The 24,852-nt window shown below is 42.1% G+C and overlaps 1 protein-coding gene across 1 annotated transcript in view; it reads right to left on the reverse strand.

The window, feature by feature from the left end:
• The window catches only part of LOC129693306 (A disintegrin and metalloproteinase with thrombospondin motifs 12-like), a 548,000-nt gene that overhangs the window by 423,234 nt on the left and 99,914 nt on the right, over nt 1–24,852 (reverse strand). The window lies entirely within an intron of this gene.

Below are 24,852 nucleotides of genomic sequence, written 5' to 3' on the forward strand. Positions count from 1 at the left end.
CGAAATAAAGTCCAAGTCCTTCCTTAGTTCTTCCTCGGTCGTGAGCCTCGAGCCCCCCCGTTGACGCGATTATCATAATTCCCGTAGCCGGCGGTGTTCAGGCCCTCCGGGTTGAGGCAACCTGCACCTACATCGCAGGGATGTCAGCTCCCCCGCGCCGGACGATCGAACCTCGCATCGGGGCTGGTGAACCTTCCGCGACGTTGGAGCTCCCGACTCGGCCTCACCCGAGACTGCGAGCCCTTGATGTTGGTTCCGCGGTAGTTGCGTGGGAGCGATCCCAGGCAAGGGATCAGCTCCGGTTAAGTCTACACTCGCGGTGGGGAACATGACAGTCCGAGGAGGCCTCCAGCTCCATTGATGGTAGGCCGCAGAGCCCGGAGAATGTGATCCGAAAATTGATCACATCTCCGGGAAGGTAAGAACCTGAAAAAAAGTTTCCCCTGATCCCCTCCCCTCTCCCCCCACATAAAACAAACCGGAGAACACTAAAACAAACTTTTAACGCACTAAAAAATAACAAAAATAAAGAAAATACGAACAGCATGCCGGCAGGGTGCCATCTACCCGGCGCCCCTGGTGGTAGCATACAGCAAACTTGCTTGAAATGGTGAATCTTGGTCAGTATGGATGAGTTAGACCAAAGAGCATGTTGACTTGCTGTATGACTATGAAATAAGGCAATACATTCTGGACTTGAACAACAACATCCATGTCTCATAAACATTAATAATTTAAAAGTATTGCTTCCAGCACTATTTACATGACTAACAATTTGTGTGCAGTGGAGCAGTGAAATGATTTTCATTCAGAAAATCAAAAAAAAAATTTGAATGCATTTACATTTTCAATTCTTTCTAAAGTTCCGAGAACTCACTAAAGTTCTGAAAACATTAATTTAAGTTAGTAGTTTCTTGTGCACAACCCAGAGCTATCTATTCAATGGGTAAATAAAGGTTAAAATTTTACACATATATTGTGCAGTAAGGAAATTAATTTACAGCTAAAATTGCAGCAGCCTTTGAAAGGAAAATGTTGAGTGAGACATGAAGGCTAAGGACCTTGGAACAATGAATGACCAGGCTTTGTAGACAGTCCATATTACATTTAAGGACGTCCTAAGGCATATGATGGTAAGTAAATCTCCTGGGTCTGATAGAAGCATAGAAACATAGAAACTAGGTGCAGGAGTAGACCATTCGGCCATTCGAGCCTGCACCGCCATTCAATATGATCATGGCTGACCATCCAACTCAGTATCCTGTACCTGCCTTCTCTCTATACCCCCTGATCCCCTTAGCCACATGAGCCACATCTAACTCCCTCTTAAATATAGCCAATGAACTGGCCTCAACTACCTTCTGTGGCAGTGAATTCCACAGATTCACCACTCTCTGTGTGAAAAATGTTTTTCTCATCTCTGTCCTAAAAGACTTCCCCCTTATCCTTAAACTGTGACCCCTTGTTTTGGACTTCCCCAACATCGGGAACAATCTTCCTGCATCTAGCCTGTCCAACCCCTTAAGAATTTTGTAAGTTTCTATAAGATCACTCCTCAATCTTCTAGATTCTAGCGAGTACAAGCCGAGTCTATCCAGTCTTTCTTCATATGAAAGTCCTGACATCCCAGGAATCAGTCTAGTGAACCTTCTCCGTACTCCCTCTATGGCAAGAATGTCTTTCCTCAGATTCCTGATCTGAGGACACTGTGGGAAAGGAGAGAAAACCTTGGCCCTGGCTGAGATATATGAATCATCGATAGACATGGGCGAAGTGCTGGATAACTGGAGGGTGGTTAATATTGTGACTCTATTAAAGAAGGGCTGCAAAGAAAAACCTGTGATACCAGTGAGCCTTAAATCTGCAGAAGCCAAATTACTGGAGAGGATTCTGATGGATGCATTTAACCATATAACCATATAACATATAACAATTACAGCACGGAAACAGGCCATCTCGGCCCTACAAGTCCGTGCCGAACAATTTTTTTTTTTTTTTTTCTTCTTTTTTTTCCCCCTTAGTCCCACCTGCCTGCACTCGTACCATAACCCTCCATTCCCTTCTCATCCATATACCTATCCAATTTATTTTTAAATGATACCAATGAACCTGCCTTCACCACTTCCACTGGAAGCTCATTCCACACCGCTACCACTCTCTGAGTAAAGAAGTTCCCCCTCATATTACCCCTAAACTTCTGTCCCTTAATTCTGAAGTCATGGCCTCTTGTTTGAATCTTCCCTATTCTCAAAGGGAAAAGCTTGTCCACATCAACTCTGTCTATCCCTCTCATCATTTTAAAGACTTCTATCAGGTCCCCCCTTAACCTTCTGCGCTCCAGAGAATAAAGGCCTAACTTATTCAACCTATCTCTGTAACTTAGTTGTTGAAACCCAGGCAACATTCTAGTAAATCTCCTCTGTACTCTCTCTATTTTGTTGACATCCTTCCTATAATTGGGCGACCAAAATTGTACACCATACTCCAGATTTGGTCTCACCCATGCCTTGTACAATTTTAACATTACATCCCAGCTTCTATACTCAATGCTCTGATTTATAAAGGCTAACATACCAAAAGCTTTCTTTACCACCCTATCTATATGAGATTCTACCTTCAAGGAACTATGCACGGTTATACCCAGATCCCTCTGTTCAACTGTATTCTTCAATTCCCTACCATTTACAATGTACGTCCTATTTTGATTTGTCCTGCCAAGGTGTAGCACCTCACATTTATCAGCATTAAACTCCATCTGCCATCTTTCAGCCCATTTTTCCAAAATGGCCTAAATCACTCTGTAGACTTTGGAAATCCTCTTCATTATCCACAACACCCCCTATCTTGGTATCATCTGCATACTTACTAATCCAATTTACCACACCTTCATCCAGATCATTGATGTACATGACAAACAACAAAGGACCCAACACAGATCCCTGAGGCACCCCACTAGTCACCTGCCTCCAACCCGATAAACAGCCATCCACCATTACCCTCTGGCTTCTCCCATTCAGCCACTGTTGAATCCATCTTGCTATTCCTGCATTTATACCCAACAGTTGAACCTTCTTAACCAGCCTTCCATGAGGAACCTTGTCAAAGGCCTTACTAAAGTCCATATAGACAACATCCACTGCTTTACCCTCGTCAATTTCCCTAGTAACCTCTTCAAAAAATTCAAAAAGATTAGTCGAACATGATCTTCCAGGCACAAATCCATGTTGACTGTTCCTAATCATACCCTGTTTATCTAGATGCTAATATATATTATCTCTAAGTATCTTTTCCATTAATTTGCCGACCACTGAAGTCAAACTAACAGGTCTATAATTGTTAGGTTTACTCTTAGAACCCTTTTTAAACAATGGAACAACATGCGCAGTACGCCAATCCTCGGGGACTATTCCCGTTTCTAATGACATTTGAAATAATTCTGTCATAGCCCCGGCTATTTCTACACTAACTTCCCTCAATGTCCTAGGGAATATCCTGTCAGGACCTGGAGACTTATCCACTTTTATATTTTTCAAAAGTGTCAGTACTTCTTTTACTTTGAACCTCATAGTATCCATAGCTACTCTACTAGTTTCCCTTACCTCACATAATTCAATATCCCTCTCCTTGGTGAATACCGAAGAAAAAAAATTGTTAAATATCTCTCCCATCTCTTTTGGCTCTGCAGATAGCTGTCCACTCTGTCTCTCCAATGGACCAATTTTATCCCTCGTTATCCTTTTGCTATTAATATAGCTGTAGAAACTCTTTGGATTTACTTTCACCTTACTTGCCAAAGCAACCTCATATCTTCTTTTAGCTTTTCTAATTTCTTTCTTAAGATTCTTTTTACATTCCTTATACTCCTCAAGCACCTCATTTACTTCATGCTGCCTATAATTATTGTAGATCTCCCTCTTTTTCCGAACAAGATGTCCAATTTCCCTTGAAAACCAGGGCTCTTTCCAATTTTTACTGTTTCCTTTCAACCGAACAGGAACATAAAGATTCTGTACACTTAAAATTTCCCCTTTAAATGTCCTCCATTTCTCTTCTACATCTTTCCCATAAAACAAAATGTCCCAGTTCACTCCTTTTAAATCATCTCGCATCGCATCAAAGTTAGCCTTTCTCCAATCAAAAATCTCAACCCTAGGTCCAGTTCTGACCCTCTCCATAATTATATTGAAACTAATGGTATTGTGATCACTGGAACCGAAGTGCTCCCCAACGCATACCTCCGCCTCCTGTCCCGTCTCATTTCCTAACAGGAGGTCCAGCACTGCCCCTCCTCTAGTAGGTACCTCTATGTATTGCTGCAAAAAACTATCCTGCACACATTTTACAAACTCCAACCCATCCAGCCCATTTACAGAATGTGTTTCCCAGTCTATGTGTGGAAAGTTGAAATCTCCCACAATCACTACCTTTTGCTTACTACTAATATCTGCTATCTCCTTACATATTTGCTCTTCCAATTCTCGTTCCCCGTTTGGCGGTCTATAATACACCCTATAAGAGTTGCTACATTTGGATAGACAGGGGCTGAATGAGGATAGTCAGCATGGTTTTGTACATGAGGAGATTGTAAATCTGATTAGTTTTTTTGAGGAAGTAACCAAAATGATTGACAAGGGCAAGGCCGTGGTAGGTTACTCTGGAATGTTACTGTAGATTGCATGGGATCCAACACAACAATAAAGTATAATTCATTGATTCAGCTAACTAACTGGATACAGAATGGGTTTCATGGAAGGAAGCAGTGGGTGAGGATGGAAGGTTATTTTTTTGACTAAAGGGCTATGACTAGTGGTGTGCTTCAGGGATCGGAGCTGGGCCCATTGCTACTTGTTGTTTTTATCAATGATTTAGATGAGAATATGTGAGGTATGATTAGTAACTTTGCACATGACACTAAAGTAGGTGGTATCGTAGACTGTGAAGATGGTTATCAAAAATGGCAACAGGAACTTGTTCAGCTAGGAAATTGTGCTGTGGAAAGGCCAATGGAGTTTAATGCAGATAAGTGCCAGGTTATGCATTTTAGGAAGGCAAACCAGCGCGCGACTTTCGTAATGTATAATAGGGCCCTTGGAAGTGTTGCAATACCAAGAGATCTAAAAATGCAGGTACATATTTCCCTAGTGGCAGGAAGATAGGGTGTTATGAAGGCTTTTACTACATTGGCCTTCATCAGTCAGTGTATTTCTGTGTATGTCTGTGGAATTCTCTGCCTCAGAGGGCAGTGGAGGCTGGTTCTCTGGATGCTTTCAAGAGAGAGCTAGATAAGTCTCTTAAAAATAGCAGAGTCAAGGGATATGGGGAGAAGGCATGAACGGGGTACTGATTGGGGATGATCAGCCATGATCACATTGAGTGGCGGTGCTGGCTCGAAGGGCCAAATGGCCTACTCCTGCACCTATTGTCTATTATCTATTGAATATACAGTAGAATGTGGAATGTTACATTACAGTTGTGCAAGATATTGGTGAGATCACATTTGTTCAGTTTTAGTCACCGTGCTGTAGGATGTCATTAACCTGGGAAGAGTGCAGAGAAGTTTAAGAGGATGATGCCAGGACTCGAGCTATTGGAAAGGTACGGCAGGCTAGGACTTTATTCCTTGGTGTGCAGAAATCAGAGCAGTGATTTTATGGAGGTGTATAAAATCATGAATGGAATAGATGAGGTGGGTATATGGAACAAGTTGGGCTAAAGGACCTGTTTCAATGATCGATTACTCTATGACTGTCTTTCTCTATGACTCCATAAAACCTTCAAATTTAAAGAAATGTAATCTTACTTACTTAGATTTACTTAAAAATACATAGTGAAAAAAGGCCCTTCGGCCCACCGTGTTCATGCTGACCATCAATCTCTTTCCTGAACCTTGTCTCATCACTGCAGAAGAGTCTCAACTCAAAACATTGCCTCTCCATGTTCTCCAGGGATGTTGTCTGACTTGCTGAATCACTCCAGCACTCTGTGTTCTTTTGTCTCATCACTGTCGTGGATCTGGCCAACAACTGTGGTATCATTTAGGTTTTCAATGCAGATGTATAAAGTAAATATTCCCTTTCTGGAAAAGCAATTTCAGTCATTTCCCATCGGCGAGAAGTGAGTTACTTTTCCCTTTCTGTAATTCAACTGTATATGGCTTGGCATGGCAGGCAGCAGGAAATTACTTTCCTTGAGCAGTGCTTTGGGTAAATAAACTGAAACACTGCTGCCACTAGCGTGAAATGTCCTCAATACCCCACTGTTATTTCCCATGCATTGAAATCTAAATAGGACATAAGTTTAAAGTGAAGAGATTTAATAAGAGCCTGGGGGGTAATTGTTTTTTTCTCCCACAAAGGGTGGTGGGTGTATGGAACGAGCTCCCAGAGGACTATTTGAGAAAGGTACTATTGCAAGGTTTGAGAAACATTTAGACAGGTATATGGATAGGAGATGGGCCCATTGCCACTACTGCGGAGGCATTGCAAAGGCTACTGTGGAGACTTTAAACTAGAACGGTTGTGGGGAGGGACTCAAATAGAGAAAGCTAGTAGACAGTATGTGAGGCAGGAGGCAGAGAAGGGAAGCACTCAGACCCAACATGTATGGGGGAAAGAAGAAGAAAATAATAAACAGAGAATAAGAGGTGATGGGGTTCTTAAATGTGTGAGCAGAGAGACAGAGGGGTGTAAAATGAGGGTAGAAGCAATAGGTAGCAAGGTGAAAAGTGGTAGGCAGACAAATCCAGGGCAAAAATCAAAAAGGGCCACTTTTCAGCATAATTGTATAAGGGGTAAGAGCGTTGTAAAAACAAGCCTGAAGGCTTTGTGTCTCAATGCAAGGAGCATTCTTAATGTGGATGAGTTGAATGTGCAGAGAGCTATCAATGATTATGATATAGTTGGGATCACGGAGACATGGATCCAGGGTGACCAAGGCTGGGAGCTGAACATCCAGGGATATTCAATATTCAGGAGGGATAGACAAAAAAGAAAAGGAGGTGGGGTGCGTTGCTGGTTAGAGAGGAGATTAACGCAATAGAAAGGAAGGACACTAGCTTGGAGGATGTGGAATCGATATGGGTAGAGCTGCGAAACACTAAGGGGCAGAAAACGCTAGTGGGTGTTGTGTACAGGCCACCTAACAGTAGTAGTGGAGTTGGGGATGACATCAAACAGGAAATTAGAAATATGTGCAACAAAGGTAAAACAGTTATAACGGGTGACTTCAATCTACATTTAGATTGGGTGAATCAAATTGGCAGGGGTGCTGAGGAAGAGGATTTCTTGGAATGTATGCGGGATAGTTTTCTAAACCAACATGTAGAGGAACCAACGAGAGAGCAGGCTATTCTAGACTGGGTATTGAGTAACGAGGAAGGGTTAGTTAGCAGTCTTGTTGTGTGTGGCCCCTTGGGCAAGAGTGACCATAATATGGTTGAGTTCTTCATTAGGATGGAGAGTGACATTGTTAATTCAGAAACAAGGGTTCTGAACTTAAAGAAAGGTAACTTTGAGGGTATGAGATGTGAATTGGCCAAGATAAACTGGCAATTGATTCTCAAAGGGTTACATAGAAACATAGAAACATAGAAAATAGGTGCAGGAGTAGGCCATTTGGCCCATCGAGCCTGCACCGCCATTCAATATTATCATGGCTGATCATCCAACTCAGTATCCTGTACCTGCCTTCTCTCCATAACCCTGATCCCTTTAGCCACAAGGGCCACATCTAACTCCCTCTTAAATATAGCCAATGACTGGCCTCAACTACCTTCTGCGGGAGAGAATTCCAGAGATTCACCACTCTCTGTGTGAAAAACGTTTTCCTCATCTTGGTCCTAAAAGATTTCCCCCTTATCCTTAAACTGTGACCCCTTGTTCTGGACTTCCCCAACATCGGGAACAATCTTCCTGCATCTAGCCTGTCCAACCCCTTAAGAATTTTGTAAGTTTCTATAAGATCCCCCCTCAATCTTCTAAATTCTAGCGAGTACAAACCGAATCTATCCAGTCTTTCTTCATATGAAATTCTTGACATCCCAGGATTCAGTCTGGTGAACCTCCTCTGTACTCCCTCTATGGCAAGAATGTCTTTTCTCAGATTAGGAGACGAAAACTGTACGCAATACTCCAGGTGTGGTCTCACCAAGACCCTGTACAACTACAGTAGAACCTCCCTGCTCTTATACTCAAATCCTTTTGCTATGAATGCTAACATACCATTCGCCTTCTTCACTGCCTGCTGCACCTGCATGCCTACTTTTAATGACTGGTGTACCATGACACCCAGGTCTCGTTGCATCTCCCCCTTTCCTAATCGGCCACCATTCAGATAATAATCTACTTTCCTGTTTTTGCCACCAAAGTGGATAACCTCACATTTATCCACATTATACTGCATCTGCCATGCATTTGCCCACTCACCCAGCCTATCCAAGTCACCTTGCAGCCTCCTAGCATCCCCCTCACAGCTAACACTGCCCCCCAGCTTCGTGTCAATCGCAAACTTGGAGATGTTGCATTCAATTCCCTTGTCCAAAACATTAATATATATCGTAAATAGTTGGGGTCCCAGCACTGAGCCTTGCAGTACCCCACTAGTCACTGCTTGCCATTGTGAAAAGGACCCGTTTACTCCTACTCTTTGCTTCCTGTCTGCCAGCCAGTTCTCCATCCATATCAATATTGAACCCCCAAAACCGTGTGCTTTAAGTTTGTCTACTAATCTCTTATGTGGGACCTTGTCAAAATCCTTCTGAAAGTCCAGATATAAACACATCCACTGGTTCTCCCTTATCCACTCTACTAGTTACATCCTCAAAAAATTCTATAAGATTTGTCAGACATGATTTACCCTTCATAAATCCATGCTGACTTTGTCCAATGATTTCACCACTTTCCAAATGTGCTGCTATCCCATCTTTAATAACTGATTCCAGCAGTTTCCCCACTACCGACAATAGACTATCTGGTCTGTAATTCCCCGTTTTCTCTCTCCCTTCCCTTTTAAAAAGTGGTGTTACATTAGCTACCCTCCAATCCTCAGGAACTACTCCAGAATCTAAAGAGTTTTGAAAAATTATCACTAATGCATCCACTATTTCTGGGGCTACTTCCTTAAGTACTCTAGAATGCAGCCTATCTGGCCCTGGGGATTTATCGGCCTTTAATCCATTCAATTTACCTAACACCACTTCCCAGCTAACCTGGATTTCACTCATTTCCTCCATCTCATTTGACCTTCGGTCCCCTGCTATTTCCGGCAGTTTATTTATGTCTTCCTTAGTGAAGACAGAACCAAAGTAGTTATTCAATTAGTCTGCCATGTTCTTGTTCCCCATGATCAATTCGCCCGTTTCTGACTTCAAGGGGCCTACATTTGGTTTAACTAATCTTTTTATCTTCACATATCTACAAAAGCTTTTGTAGTCAGTTTTTATGTTCCCTGCCAGTTTTCTTTCATAATCTATTTTCCCTTTCCTATTTAAGCCCTTTGTCCTCCTCTGCTGGTCTCTGAATTTCTCCCAGTCCTCTGGTAGGCTGCTTTTTCTGGCTAATTTGTACGCTTCATCTTTTGTTTTGATACTATCCCTGATTTCCCTTGTTATCCACGGATGCACTACCTTCCCTAATTTATTTTTTTGCCAAACTCGGATGAACAATTGTTGTAGTTCATCCATGCAGTCTTTAAATGCCTTCCATTGCATATCCACCGTCAACCCATTAAGAATCAATCGCCAGTCTATCTTGGCCAATTCACGTCTCATACCCTCAAAGTTACCTTCAGGACCCTTGTTTCTGAATTAACGATGTCACTCTCCATCCTAATGAAGAACTCAACCATATTAGGGTCACTCTTGCCCAAGGGGCCACGCACAACAAGACTGCTAACTAACCCTTCCTCATTACTCAATACCCAGTCTTGAATAGCCTGCTCTCTCTCTGGTTCCTCTACATGTTGGTTTAGAAAACTATCCCGCATACATTCCAAGAAATCCTCTTCCTCAGCACCCCTGCCAATTTGATTCACCCAATCTATATGTAGATTGAAGTCATCCATTATAACTGTTTTACCTTTGTTGAACGCATTTCTAATTTCCTGTTTGATGCCATCCCCAACTCCACTACTACTGTTAGGTGGCCTGTACACAACACCCACTAGCGTTTTCTGCCCCTTAGTGTTTCGCAGCTCTACCCATATCGATTCCACATCCTCAAAGCTAATGTCCTTCCTTTCTATTGCGTTAATCTGCTCTCTAACCAGCAAAGCTACCCCACCTCCTTTCCCTTTCTGTCTATCTCTCCTGAATATTGAATATCCCTGGATGTTCAGCTCCCAGCCTTGGTCACCCTGGAGCCATGTCTCCGTGATCCCAACTATATCATAGTCATTAATAGCTATCTGCACATTCAACTCATCCACGTTATTAAGAATGCTCCTTGCATTGAGACACAAAGCCTTCAGGCTTGTTTTTACAACACTCTTACCCCTTATACTATTATGCTGAAAAGTGGCCCTTTTTGATTTTTGCCCTGGATTTGCCGGCCTGCCACTTTTACTTTTCACCTTTTTACCTATTGCTTCTACCCTCATTTTACACCCCTCTGTCTCTATGCTCACACATTTAAGAAACCCTTTCCCTTTAACTCCATCCTCCACTATCCCATTCGACACCCCACCCCCCTTATTCAGTTTAAAACCACCCGTGTAGCAGTGGCAAACCTGCCTGCCAGAATGCTGGTCCCACACCTGTTAAGATGCAATCCGTCCCTTTTGTACAGTTCCCCCTTACGGAGAATATGCAATGGAAGGCATTTAAAGACTGCATGGATGAACCACAACAATTGTTCATCCCAGTTTGGCAAAAGAATAAATCAGGGAAGGTAGTGCATCCGTGGATAACAAGGGAAATCAAGGATAGTATCAAAAACAAAAGCTGAAGCATACAAATTAGCCAGAAAAAGCAGCCTACCAGAGGACTGGGAGAAATTTAGAGTCCAGCAGAGGAGGACAAAGGGCTTAATTAGGAAAGATAAAATAGATTATGAAAGAAAACTGTCAGGGAACATAAAAACTGACTGCAAAAGTTTTTATAGATACGTGAAGAGAAAGAGATTAGTTAATACAAATGTATTTAAGAGGGAATTAGATGTGGCCCTTGTGGCTAAAGGGATCGGGGGGTATTGAGAGAAGGCAGGATACTGAGTTGGATGATCAGCCATGGTCATATTGAATGGCGGTGCAGGCTCGAAAGGCCGAATGGCCTACTCCTGCACCTATTTTCTATGTTTCTATGTTAGAATAGGTTTTGAGGGATATGTTCCAAATGCAGGCAGGTGGGACTAGTGTCGGTGTGGGCAAGTTGGGCTGAAGCACCTGTTTCCATGCTGTATGACACTATTTAACAACATTAATTTTATTTATTTATTTATTTATTTATTTATTTATTTATTTTGTTTATTTATTTTGAACAGAATAAAAGAATAAAAAGCAAATGTGAAACAGCATACAACAAACAAAACAAAAATATTTATAAAGTGTCATAAACAATATCTATAAATAAATGAAATCATATGTGTCCGAAAAGGAGCAGGAAGAGGCCAAAGCTTATTAATTCCCACCCCTTATTCAACTGCTTGTAATTATCTTATACAAATTTAGCAGCTATATGTACACCATATGTACACCAGCCACTATATGTATACCAAATTATTTACATTTGAGCACCAATCAAATATTTACAAGCCATACAAAAAAGAAAAAAAGAAAAAGAAAAGAAAAAACCCGTATATACTATACAGTACCTTAGTCATATATACAACCCATCACCCTATAATCACCCTTCCCAATACAATCAGTATAACAAATATCACAATCACCTATCCTCATTCCAATATCCTTTTAAACAAGTGTTTTTGTACATCTTTTTAAACTGAATTATGCTTGTGCTAAGTTTTATCTCCTGTTCCACAAATTCACACCAGATTGCTATACACATACTTTTAAGAGTTGTTCAGACATTGAGTTTTTTTAAATTATGTTCCCCTCACAAAGTATACCCACCCTGTCTTTCCATAACAGTTTTTGTATATTTATTGGAAGTAACTTATTTCTTACTTTGTACATGATTTGCGCAGTCTTAAATTTAACCAAACCAGATTTAAGTACCTTATGAACACTATGCTTATATACAAGAATTTAGGAGGTATAGATTTGCTGACTGCTTTCTGCATGACCACCAGGCATCTTCGAGATCAGATCGAATTCATCTCTAAATGTTTCAAACTTTTAGTAATATAGATAATAAGGTTTAGCGGGCATTTAACCTACCGGTCGGTTTTCCTTGGTCCTGAAAACTTCAATGAGCCAATTAAAATGCCCGGTCAGCGAAGGAGATTGCCTACGGCTGCCCTTGACTGCCTATAACTACATAGCAACCCCACTCCACTGCACTACGATTTTAAAAGAACCATGACGACTAAATTTTAGTCGCGGAAATATTTTCAACATGATGAAAACATTTTCCGCGACCTAGCTGAGGCCACGAGTATTCGCAAACTTTCCTCGAGTATGAAGGAGAGTTCCAGCGACCTCATAGGACCTCCTAGGACCATGTGTCCACCATGCTGCGAGTTTGAAGGACGAAGACACTCTTCTAAACTCGCAGATTAGGTCGCCCAAGTGGGACAGCCCCTTTAGTGACTTTCAATATTTTCTCCCTATCCTGAAAAACATTTATCATCAACCAGCCACACAAAGCTCCAGTTATAATCAACTACCTTCTCATTTGTGTGGAAAGGAACCACAGATACTGGTATATACTGAAGATAGACACAATAACAGAATAACAGTAGGTCAGGCAGTATCTCTGGAGAAAAAGGATGGATGACGGTTTGGGTCGGGACCCTTCTTCAGGCTCAGACTTTCAGATGATCTATTAAATGTTGTTAACTTTCCACAATGTCTTCATCCCAGCAGTAAAGCCACTGCTTACAGTGCCAGAGACTTAGGTTTGATCCCGACTACTATAGAATTCTATTTTCCTATTGCTTGTGGGTATTGAAACATTGAACAAATTCAAGGAGGAGATATTTTTTTGGACCATTGGAAAATGAAGACCAATGGGGATTAAACAACTAAGTGGTTGAGGCTAAAGATTGGATTGGTCTTGATCTTATTGTGAGGTGAAAGACAATTCCATGAACAAACTATCTCCAACCATACAATGAGGGCCAGTGGAGAATCTTTAGGTCAAGATGTGAAGCAACCGAGTATTTCTTTCATATAAACCGATGAAAGGATCCTGAGAGCACTCTCTCCTCCAGCAAAACCTCCCATTTGCTAGATACCCTGTTCCAAATTCCCGCCTAAGTTTCCAAAAATAGGCCTTGCCCCAAATTACAACCTTAACTTGTAGACTAGTCCTATTCTTCTCCATTACTACTTTACAAGTAATAGAATGATGGTCACTTGTCCCAAAGTGCTCCCCCACTGACACTTCAGTCGTTTGCCTGACATCCTTCTCCAAGACTAGGTCCAGCGGTGCATGTTCTCTTGCAGAGCCCGCCATTTATTAATTAAGAAAACTTTAAGGGATACAATACAATAATACTTTATTAGCCAAGTATTTTTTGCAACATACGAGAAATTCCATTGAACATATTCCATCTCATCCAAGCCCTTAACACTATGGGGGACGCAGCCAATTTTAGGGAAGTTGAAAACTCACGCTGATATTACCTTATTATTCTTACATCTATCTGCAATCTCCCTACACATCTACTCCTCGAATTCCTGCTGACCAATGGGGGAATTAAAATAAAGTCGCATCAAAGTGATTATTGACATTTAATTGACATGATAGTGTTTTTTTTCCCTTTCATTTTTACTTCCTATCTATAAAAAAAAACTAGAAACAGAATCAATCCACAATTGATAATATTAATAATGTACGACTGATATACATGAAATGCTTCTAATATGTGTTTGCTTCTAATAAAAATATTATATTAAAAAAACAAAGTGATTATTCTCTTCCTGTTTCTACCCCTATTGGGTCACTGGATGATTCCATCAATAATATCCTCTTCTATCCTCACCCTTCAGGAAGGCAACACTTCCCCTTTAATTATTGGCCTTCTGTGATTGTGTTCAGGTCCGGCACGGACTTGTAGGGCCGAGATGGCCTGTTTCCGTGTTGTAATGGTTATATGGTTATATGGACAAGCTTTTCCCTTTGAGAATAGGGAAGATTCAAACAAGAGGACATGACTTCAGAATTAAGGGACAGAAGTTTAGGGGTAATATGAGGGGGAACTTCTTTACTCAGAGAGTGGTAGCGGTGTGGAATGAGCTTCCAGTGGAAGTGGTGGAGGCAGGTTCATTGGTATCATTTAAAAATAAATTGGATAGGCATATGGATGAGAAGGGAATGGAGGGTTATGGTATGAGTGGGAAGGTTGGACTAAGGGAAAAAAAGTTGTTCGGTACGGACTTGTAGGGCCGAGATGGCCTGTTTCCGTGCTGTAATTGTTATATGGTTATATGGTTATATGGTTATTGTCATCGAGAAGCTGGAGGTGAGTCACCACCTTGAGTGCCTGCAGTCCTTCTGGTGAAGGTTCGCCCTCAGTGATATTGGAGAGGGAGTTTCAGAATCTTGACTAAGGATGATGAGGGACTGGAAACACCGGCTCAGGGTATAGATCCTGCTATGGATCTACTATCTGCTGCACTCGCCATTGTTGTTCCCTTTCAAGACACTCATCTTAAACCAATCTTTCACTCGTCTGTCATGATTGTGCTGCATAGTGGTGCAGCGGTAGAGCTGTTGCCTTATGGTGCCAGAGGCCTGGGAGCGACCCTGACTGTGGGTGCTGTCTGTGCAGTACAGCATTTGCACGTTCTCCCAGTGACCGCGTGGGTTTTCTTCCTGTACTCCGGTTTCCTCCCACATTCTAAAAACGTGCAAGTTAGTAGGTTAATTGGCTTCTGTAAATTGTCCTTAGCATATACGATAGAACTAGTGTACTGGTGATTGTTGGCTGGCTGTGTCTGTAAACTGAACAAAACTCTTCCTCTTCCTCTTACTCATCCTCCTCATCTGTGACATCTATGCCATGTCTCCTTGACAGCCCCTCGGGTTTGAGCATGACTTGTTTCCTACTGTGGTGAAAATTAAAAGACATCTTTCCACGACTGCTTTTTATCTGCACTGGCTGCTCCACCTAAATCATTCTAGAATGACTCAACTGACAATTTCCAGTAACTGCAAGGACACAATTCTGGATATTTTTAAAATGTTCTGAGATTAATTTGTCCTGAGACTGGAGGACATATTTAGTATACGTTAATGAACAGCAGCTAGATAGAGTGGAATCCAATTAGTTGTATCATTGTAAGGTTTTAGTGGCATAAGCAGTCTGTCAATATTCACATTTAAAATCTCCAGTAACAATCTACTGTTAATCTAATCATAAAGAAAAAAGAGAGCACAGATGGAAAAGCTTGTCAACTCATTACCCTGACTATTCCCATAAACTAGACAACTACATTAGCTTTTATATTGGAAACAGATAAAATTAAAATTATTTGCAGTTAGATATATGTAATGAAGTATGATGATATATTTAAACGGCAGTACTCAAGTCAATTAGAGTTCAGCAGACAATGCAGGGGCTCCTGCTCAGTCACAACATGGCACAGACTATACTATGTCTTAATAAAGGAATATTGGTAATGCTTGTTTAAAATAAATCAAGCCAGTGCTTGATTAGGGTTCACCATGACATTTGTTTACCCTTTCTCTGTATTTATGAAGCCCAAGATACCATTTGGGTTTTTTTAAACAACTTTCTTTACCTACCATAGACACAAAAAGCTGGAGTAACAGCAGGACAGGCAGTATCTCTGGTGAGAAGGAATGGGTGATGTTTCGGGTCAAGACCCTTCTTCAGACTGGTTAGGGATAAGGGAAACAAGATATATAGTTGGTGATGTGGAGAGATAAATAACAATGAATGAAAGATATGCAAGAAAGTAACAATGATAAAGGAAAAAGGCCATTGTAAGCTGTTTGTAGGGTGAAAATGATAAACTAGTGCGACTTGGGTGGGCCAGGGATAGAGAGAGAGGGAATGCTGGGGCTACCTGAGTTCCCATACTCAATAGGTGACGTTTTGCGTTGAGACCCTAAATAGGTGACGTTTTGAGTCTGGGGAAGGGTCTCGAACCGAAATGTCACCTATTCCTTTTCTCCAGAGATGCTGCCTAACACGCTGAGTTACTCCAACATTTTGTGTTTATCTTCAGGGAATGTTAATCCGGGATTGTGCATGGGTTGTCATGCGCAAGTGAAGAATGCAAACAGCCCACTCATGACTGTTATTATACAGTACAAACAATGCAGGACCTAACACAGGTAGCCCATGACACTTTCACTATCCAGCTGGGATGGCCTGCACCCCAATTAACAGTAAAATATTGGGCATTTGATCCCACTGCAGAAAAAAAAAAAACATTTTCAGCACTTGATCCAAGATGGCGCCCGAGCATGGTGACTTTCTGCGTGCCAATCCGAGAACAGGATCCACAATCATTCATTACAAACGTTCCACTCATTTTTCCTTGCAGTAAATGTTGTATACTTTCTCCTTTATGTATGCGCTGTTGATGCACATGACAATAATAAACGGAACTAAACTGGAAATCCCAACACATTTCACGACCACTTCAATATATGCAGCAACACAAACATAGTAACACGTTCTAACTGCATTAACTCCAATAGCTGAATTTAGATCTTCAGCATGCATTCTTACAATGATTTTGAAGGATTCCAGCTTCCTCTCCAAACACAGTTTTATGCCATCACTCATCACAGGGGAAAAAAACCAAGGGAGAGTCAGGAACAGCCAGGCACTGATTTATCATGTGAGTAAAAACATGAACATGTCAGAACACTACATACTCATTCCTTAAATGTTTCTCCTCCATAAGACGCTTGCCAGTTGCTTTTAAAATTAGTAATCTATCCCAGTTAAATTTAGTGGCATGTTTTGAAATGAATAATAATAAAAATATTCCCAGAATTTACTGCTTCACAATTTTCCATTTAAGTAGCTAGCCATGGAATCAAACGATCAACTAATGCAATGTAATACCAAAACATACTTAACCCTTACTGCTGATATTATTGTGAACTGATCCATTGCACTATGTTGAGCAATGATTATAATAATGTAATTATGTGTTGTGGCAAGACAACAATATTTTAAATGCTCAGCTAAAGCTGTGTAGGGCAGTAAATTAGATTCAGTTTTAATTACCTAAAAAATGAATAGTTTATTGTGTAAGAATGGAAGCAATTTGAAAACAAAATAAATCCTTTCATCGTCTTTTTGTAATTAACCTATCTATTCGTGATGCACCTTCCGGTACCTCTTCTGATCATCTAATTAATTTATACCAGCATCATGTGCCTTCACTTTTAACCTACTTTGAAACTCTATAGACAATACAATGCTCTATTTGTGTTTTTATCCTGCAATCTTTTTCTTCGGTTTTGGAAGATGTAACTAGAAAAATGGACAAGGGAGAGCCAGTGGATGTAGTGTACCTGGACTTTCAGAAAGCATTTGATAAGGACCCACATAGGAGATTAGTGGGCACAATTAGGGCACATGGTATTGGGGGTAGAGTGCTGACATGGATAGAGAAGTGGTTGGCAGAGAGGAAACAAAGAGTAGGGATTAACAGGTCCTTTTCAGAAAGGCAGGCAGTGACTAGTGGGGTACCGCAAGACTCGGTGCTGGGACGGCACCTATTTACAATATACATCAATGATTTGGATGAAGGGATTCAAAGTAACATTAGCAAATTTGCAGATGACACAAAGCTGGGTGGCAGTGTGAGCTGTGAGGAGGATGCTATGAGAATGAAGGGTGACTTGGACAGGTTGAGGGAGTGGGCAGATGCATGGCAGATGAATAATGCAGATAAATGTGAGGTTATCCACTTTGGTAGCAAAAACAGGAAGGCAGATTACTATCTAAATGGCGTCAAGTTGGGAAAAGGGGAAGTACAATGGGATCTGGGGGACCTTGTACATCAGTCATTGAAAGTAAGCATGCAGGTACAGCAGGCAGTGAAGAAAGTGAATGGCATGTTGGCCTTTATAACAAGAGGAATCGAAAATAGGAGCAAAGAGGTTCTTCTGCAGTTGTACAGAGCCCTAGTGAGAGCACACCTGGAGTATTGTGTGCAGTTTTGGTCCCCTAATTTGAGGAAGGACATTCTTGCAATTGAGGGAGTGCAGCGTAGGTTTATAAGGTTAATTCCCGGGATGGCGGGACTATCATATGCTGAGAGAATGGACCAGCTGGGCTTGTACACTCTGGAGTTTAGAAGGGGATCTCATTGAAACATATAAGATTTTTAAGGGTTTGGACACGCTAGAGGCTGGAAACATGTTCCCGATGTTGGGGAAGCCCAGAAGTCACAGAGAGTGGTGAGTCTGTGGAATTCTCTGCCTCAGAGGGCGGTGGAAGCGGGTTCTCTGGTTGTTTTCAAGATAGAGCTAGATAGGGCTCTTAAAAATAGTGGAGTCAGGGGATATGGGGAGAAGGCAGGAACTGGGTACTGATTGGGGATGATCAGCCATGATCACATTGAATGGCGGTGCTGGCTCGAAGGGCCGAATGGTCTACTCCTGCACCAATTGTCTGTTGTCTATTGTCTATTGTTTTAACATAGAGGAAGCACATTTATTTAATTGTTTCATCAAAATAAGAATATCCCAAAGAACTTTGCAGCCAATGTATCATTTCTGAAGTGTAATCACAAGCCAAGTCGTCAAATGTGTTCAATTGTAATATCTGCCAACACAGAACAATGATATTCTTCCTTGCAGCCGCATAGCTCACCTATAAATGCTATACTCAATGATAGCATATAATAAACAAATAATCCAATAAACTAATCGCCCCAATACTAGTGCAAAAAGGTGTGGTCCTTAGTGCAACCAATGTCCCCATTTTAGTCACTGTTTTGTCATATTCAAGAGCCTAATAGCTGCTGGGAAGTTACCAAATATACCAAATCTCCTCAATCTTCCAAGGAAGAAGAGGTGTTGGGGGGCTTTGGTTATGATTACACCAACGTGCTGGGCCCAGGGCAGATCTTTGGAGAAATGTAGGCCCAGGAACTTGAAGTTGTCGATTATTTCCACTGCCAACTCGTCGATGATGACAGGTTCATGGATCCTCGGCATCCCTCTTCTAAAGTACTGAGGTGCTGAAAATAATTTAGCATCAAGTCGCAACAAACCCATTATGACTAGGCAATCTGATTGAGGAATATATATCAGCAGAGAACTGGTAGATTAAAACAAAATGTCTTCTTAAATTCCTAATAAGAGGGCAGAAGAGGGTTAATTTTAACAACTGTACCCAATTGTGCACTTTTCCCTCAATATGGCACAACACTTAATCCATGTTCAGTAGTTAGGAGTAAGAAATGAATCCCATGATTCAGAGGCAAAAGTGCTACCAATAAAACCATCCATAGATTGAGCTAGATTGAGTCACCTCTGCCATACCCAGTGGTACTCAAGTTAGCCCTGCACGGTCATCCTACCTTGCAAATTAGAAGACATATTAGTGATGCAGGCACGTGAAATACAGGCACTATACAAATGCACAAAGATGTTCAATTTCATTTTGCAAGCAATATGACATGATTCCATTCAGTATTTGATATGATTCAAGTTTAGGCTTTTTCTTTGCATCATGAACAATACAATTATGCAACTCTCAATGACAAAGGTAAAGAGAGATGTCATTGTTGGTGAATGGAAAATTCTATTTGAAATATTTTCCTTGTTCTTCGTTCCTTATTTACATCCCAGACACAATAAAAGATCATCTAGGTTGCTGCCTTCCTTCCTTCCTTCCTTCCTTCCTTCTTTAATTGCTACGCAGTATGAATAGCTATTAAGTTTGGGCAGCACCCAACATATCAAGAAATAACACGACACTCAATCAGATAAGCGCTGCAAGATTGCTACAGAACCATCCAGGCAGAATAATCACCCCCCTGTGGACTGATCTATTGTTCTTAGGACAGCAAGGCAGTATATCTGTTGCACATGTGTAGGGAACAAGCAGGAGTCATGAGCCATGGCATCCATGGAAAGCCAATACTCCCCAGTTGCTACCTTTGGTTCTGATGTGATTGCTGGCAAACAGGACCCCCACAGAATAAATGCACCGTGACTGGTGTCAAAATATTGGGCAATGATCTTCATGATACACTGCTTGTTCTCACGCAACTAGAGCAGAATCACTTTTGGATCAAGAATACAAAGCTACCAAGAAGTAAACACAAAGTAAGGTGCATTCAGTCAGTGTCAATCTCAATCTTTGCAAATCCAGAGTATAGAGTATTCTGCAACAAACCTAATCTCCTCAATCTTCTAAGAAAGTATTGGCTTGGATGTGCTTTCTTTATGATTCCATCAACATGCTTGGCCCAGGACAGATCTTCAGAGTTATGAATGCCCGGTAACTCTCTCCACTGCCATCCTGGCGATGAAGACAGGCTCGGATACTTGGCTTTCTCTTCCTGAGATTAACAATCAGATCCTTGTTTTTACTTAAGTTTAAAGCAAGATTGGTGTTCTGGTATCATTCAACCAGATTATCCCTCCTGCAATCTGACTCATCAAATACCCATTTTTCATCCAATAACAGTGTTGAATTTAAAGACACGGTGTCCAACAACACAATTATGGGGATGGAGGGAGTAGCGAGTGGATTGAGCACACAGACTTATGAAGGATAAAGTTGACAAGCATCTTAAACATCCTCTCACAACCAAACAATATCCGCCTTGTCTTTGAGGTTTGCGCTTGTGGCTACAAAGAGCAAATTTCAGTGACATTCCAATGTACAGGATATCAAAGTTGGACATTGCCGAATTTCATGTTAGAGGCTTGCTCGCTGAATACTCTTAGTTGACACCACTCACTGCTGAGAGGTCTTCCTACCCCTTCTCGTCATAAGATCATGTTAATAGGAGCAGAATTAGGCCATTCGGCCCATCAAGTCTACTCCGCCATTCAATCATGGCTGATCTATCTCTCCCTCTTAACCCCATTCTCCTGCCTTCTCCCCATAACCTCTGGCACGCATATCACCTCTGACGTTCAATCATCCTAACAGCTTACGCTGATCTGCACGAACTCTATGGATCCAAATACATTCAACATTAAGGAGGCTGCACTGACTAGTATTCACATGTCTCCGAGCAATTATTTTGCAGAAGGCTTACAGTTATTGAAAGATAATCCAGCATCTGCAACAGTGTTCTCTGAAAACCTCTGAAACATGAAACAACAATTTCAAGAAAACCATCAAGAACGTGTTGACATGCATCAATTAGTGTCTGAGCTGAATGTAGCTGAGTACAAGTTGGTGGGCCGGGAGAGGTGTTTTTCTTTGTGCTCAATATCATGTTTCTTTAAAGTAGCAGTGATGATGTTTATTTTGTGTGGCAGGTTGACCGGTGCCATTAGGTGCCTGCACCACATGTTTCTCGTGGACGTTAGGTATGTGACCATTAATCTCTTTCTCAGTATAGTATCTGACCAGGGTACCCATATGCTAACACTATCATGAACCTGAATTAACCTCAAGAACCCCAAACAAAGGCCTGATTGGGCCCATCCTAAGTTTCATTAGAAAACAGTTAGAAAATGTTATAATAGTATTAATATTACGTGGCGATAGTTGTTTTCTGGATGTTCTAATCCATCTTTTGAACGTTTACATTTGGAAATCCACTGGCACAGATACCTTAAATGGTCTCCTTGGCCAATTGCAATCTTTCTGGACCAAACATCTTGCTCTCCTACTGTCATAGTCATAGAGTACGGAGAAAGGCCCTTCAGCCTATGTTCTCTGGCAGCTCATATACCCACCACCCTCTGAGTGAACACTTGTCCCTCTGGTTCCTATTAAATGTTGACCCTCTCATCTTAAACCCATGTTATTTGGGTTTTAATTCTGCTACCCTTGGTAAAAAAAACATGCATTTACCCTGTCCATTCCCCTCATGATTTTATACGCCTGCCGCCAAGGAATAAAGTCCTAACCTGACCAACCTCTCGCTATAGCTCAGCTCCTCATCCTGGCAACATCTTCATGTGCCTTCTCTGCATATTCTCCAGCTTAATTACGATACGATAGTCTGCCACCAGTCATGAAACACAATAAGATACATGAAACATGAAATTAAAGTGATGAGTAGAAAGTCCAGGATTGGGAATGTGCAAAGATTGGGGAGGGGGTGGGAGAAGGGGAGTCTGTCTACCCAACGACAGAAGGGGGAGGAATTGTACAGTTTCATAGCCACAGGGAAAAAGGTCTCCTGTGGCATTATGTGCTGCATCGCGGTGGAACCAGTCTATTGCTGAAGGTGCTCCTCAGGTTGACCAGTGTGTCATGGAGGGGGTAGGCTGTATTGTGTAAGATGCTTCACAGTTTGAGGACCATCCTCCACTCCAAGTCTCCACTGAATCCAACTGCACCCCCATAATAGAGCCAGCCTTCATGATGAGCTTGTTAATTCTGTTGCCGTCCACGGCCTTTGCCTTGCTATCCCAGCACACAACAGCAAAGAAGATGGCACTGCCCACCAACGATTGGTGGGACATCTGCAGTATCTTACTGCAGATGTTGAAAGAGCGGAGCGTCCTCCGAAAGTATAGACGGCTCTGTCATTTCTTATACATTGCCTCAGGGTTCCTGGGCCAGTCTAATTTATTTGCCAGGTAAACTCCAAGGTACTTGTACTCCTTGGAAACTCCACACCCTTGATGGCGACAGGGGGCAGGGGACAGGAAGGCCTACATCCTTCCTGTAGCCGGGTGACCACACTGGATGCAGTACTCCAAATGTGGCCTCACCAATATCCTGTATGACTAACATAACATCCCAAAATCTATAGTCCACACTCTGACTGAAGAAGGCCAATGTACCAAAATGTACCAAAAGCCTTATCATCCTATCTACTTGTTATCCCTTGATGTACATTACTAGTCACCTTCAGTCTGAAAAAGAACCATCCACCATCACCTTATGCGCTTTCCATGAAGCCGATTCTGTTTCCAGTTAGCTAACTCTCCCCGGATCCCATGTGACCTCACTTTATAAAACAGCCGAGCATGTGGGAACATTATCAAAAGCCTCCCTAAGTTTAGCTAGAATCTCTTTTCTTTCTACCTTTATCAGTGCAATGATGTTCTAAATTATTTTCCTTCTTTCGTATATCCATTGCAATTTGCATGTTGTACCTCCTTTTTTTCTCAGCTTTTCACCTCTTTGCCTCTATTGCGTGGGTGTCTAACATTAAATTCCACTAAGAAAATCAACTCTAAGCTGCAAACGTACTGAACACGCCTGATCAATCATTTCCATCTGCAGTTCAATTTGACATGCTAAAACAACTGTAGTTACATTTTCTGCTAAGAAGCAGATAAAAATGAAATCAGCCGAGAAAATCAATTGAGTTGAAGAATAAACTCAGTCGCAAAATCTGATTTTGCGACACCGGGAGCCCGCGGGTCCCTACTGGGAGACCGCTTTTCGGGGCTTCCGCAACGGCGACTTCTCCCGTCCGAGTTGTGGGGTTGAGGATGACCTGGAGCGGGGCCTTACATCGCCCGGCGCGGCTTTAAATGGCCGCGGGACTTGTTAGCGCACGCTGGGGGCTCCAACACCAAGACCCGGAGCGCGGCCTTGCATCACCCGGCGTGGCTTTAAAATTGCCGCGGGACTTATTTACCATCGTCCGCCGGGGGCTTTGACTCTGACATCGGGAGGAGAACGAGGAGAGCAGGGGAAAGATAAGACTTTGCCTTCCATCACAGTGAGGAGGAGATTCACTGTGATGGATGTTCGTGTAAATTGTGTTGTGTCTTGGTTCTTCTTCTTGTTTGTATGACTGCAGAAACCAAATTTCGTTTGAACCTCTGGGTTCAAATGACAACAAATAAATTGTATTGTATTGTATTGATCAGCACCTCCCTCAATATTTTGCACAAAATCTGAAGCTGTTTTGCTGAACTACATGTGAGTATGCTGCTGCTACCATGCTCAGGGGTCACTAAAAACAGCGGTGAGAGCAACTAGCTTGTAATAAGTGTTTGATATTGTCACCGGACTGTCAAATATGTTGAAGAAATCCTCCGGCTTTTAACTCTCTCTCTCTTCGCTGTGCCCCACCAGGATGTGCACCCATTTCTCCTACTATCCCAGCCCCCCCTTTCTCTCCCATTCTTCCACCACTCCTCTGCCCCTTCCCTTCCATCTATATATCTTCCACTAGCGCGACATTTCCCTTCTCTTTTCTCCTTGCCTCACAGCCTTTTGTCTCCTTTTCATCTCTGGCCTTTGTCCAACTATATTCCAATCAAATCCCCCTTCACCCGTATCCGCCTATCATCTGCCACAGTTTGTCCCACCCGCACCTGTTTTCCAGCTTTCTCCTCATCGAATACAATCAGTCTGGAGACCGGCTAGCAACGTTGCCTATCCATGTTTGCCAGAGATGCTGCCTGACTCGCCGAGTTATGCCCCTGTCCCACTTAGGAAACCTGAACGGAAACCTCTGGAGACTTTGCGCCCCACCCAAGGTTTCCGTGCGGTTCCCGGAGGTTCCCGGAGGTTTTTGTCAGTTTCCCTACCTGCTTCCACTACCTGCAACCTCCGGCAACCACCTGCAACCACCTGCAACCTCCGGGAACCGCACAGAAACCTTGGGTGGGGCGCAAAATCTCCAGAGGTTTCCGTT

The sequence above is a fragment of the Leucoraja erinacea genome, chromosome 1 (assembly GCF_028641065.1).
Source record: "Leucoraja erinacea ecotype New England chromosome 1, Leri_hhj_1, whole genome shotgun sequence".
Lineage (NCBI taxonomy): Eukaryota > Metazoa > Chordata > Chondrichthyes > Rajiformes > Rajidae > Leucoraja > Leucoraja erinaceus.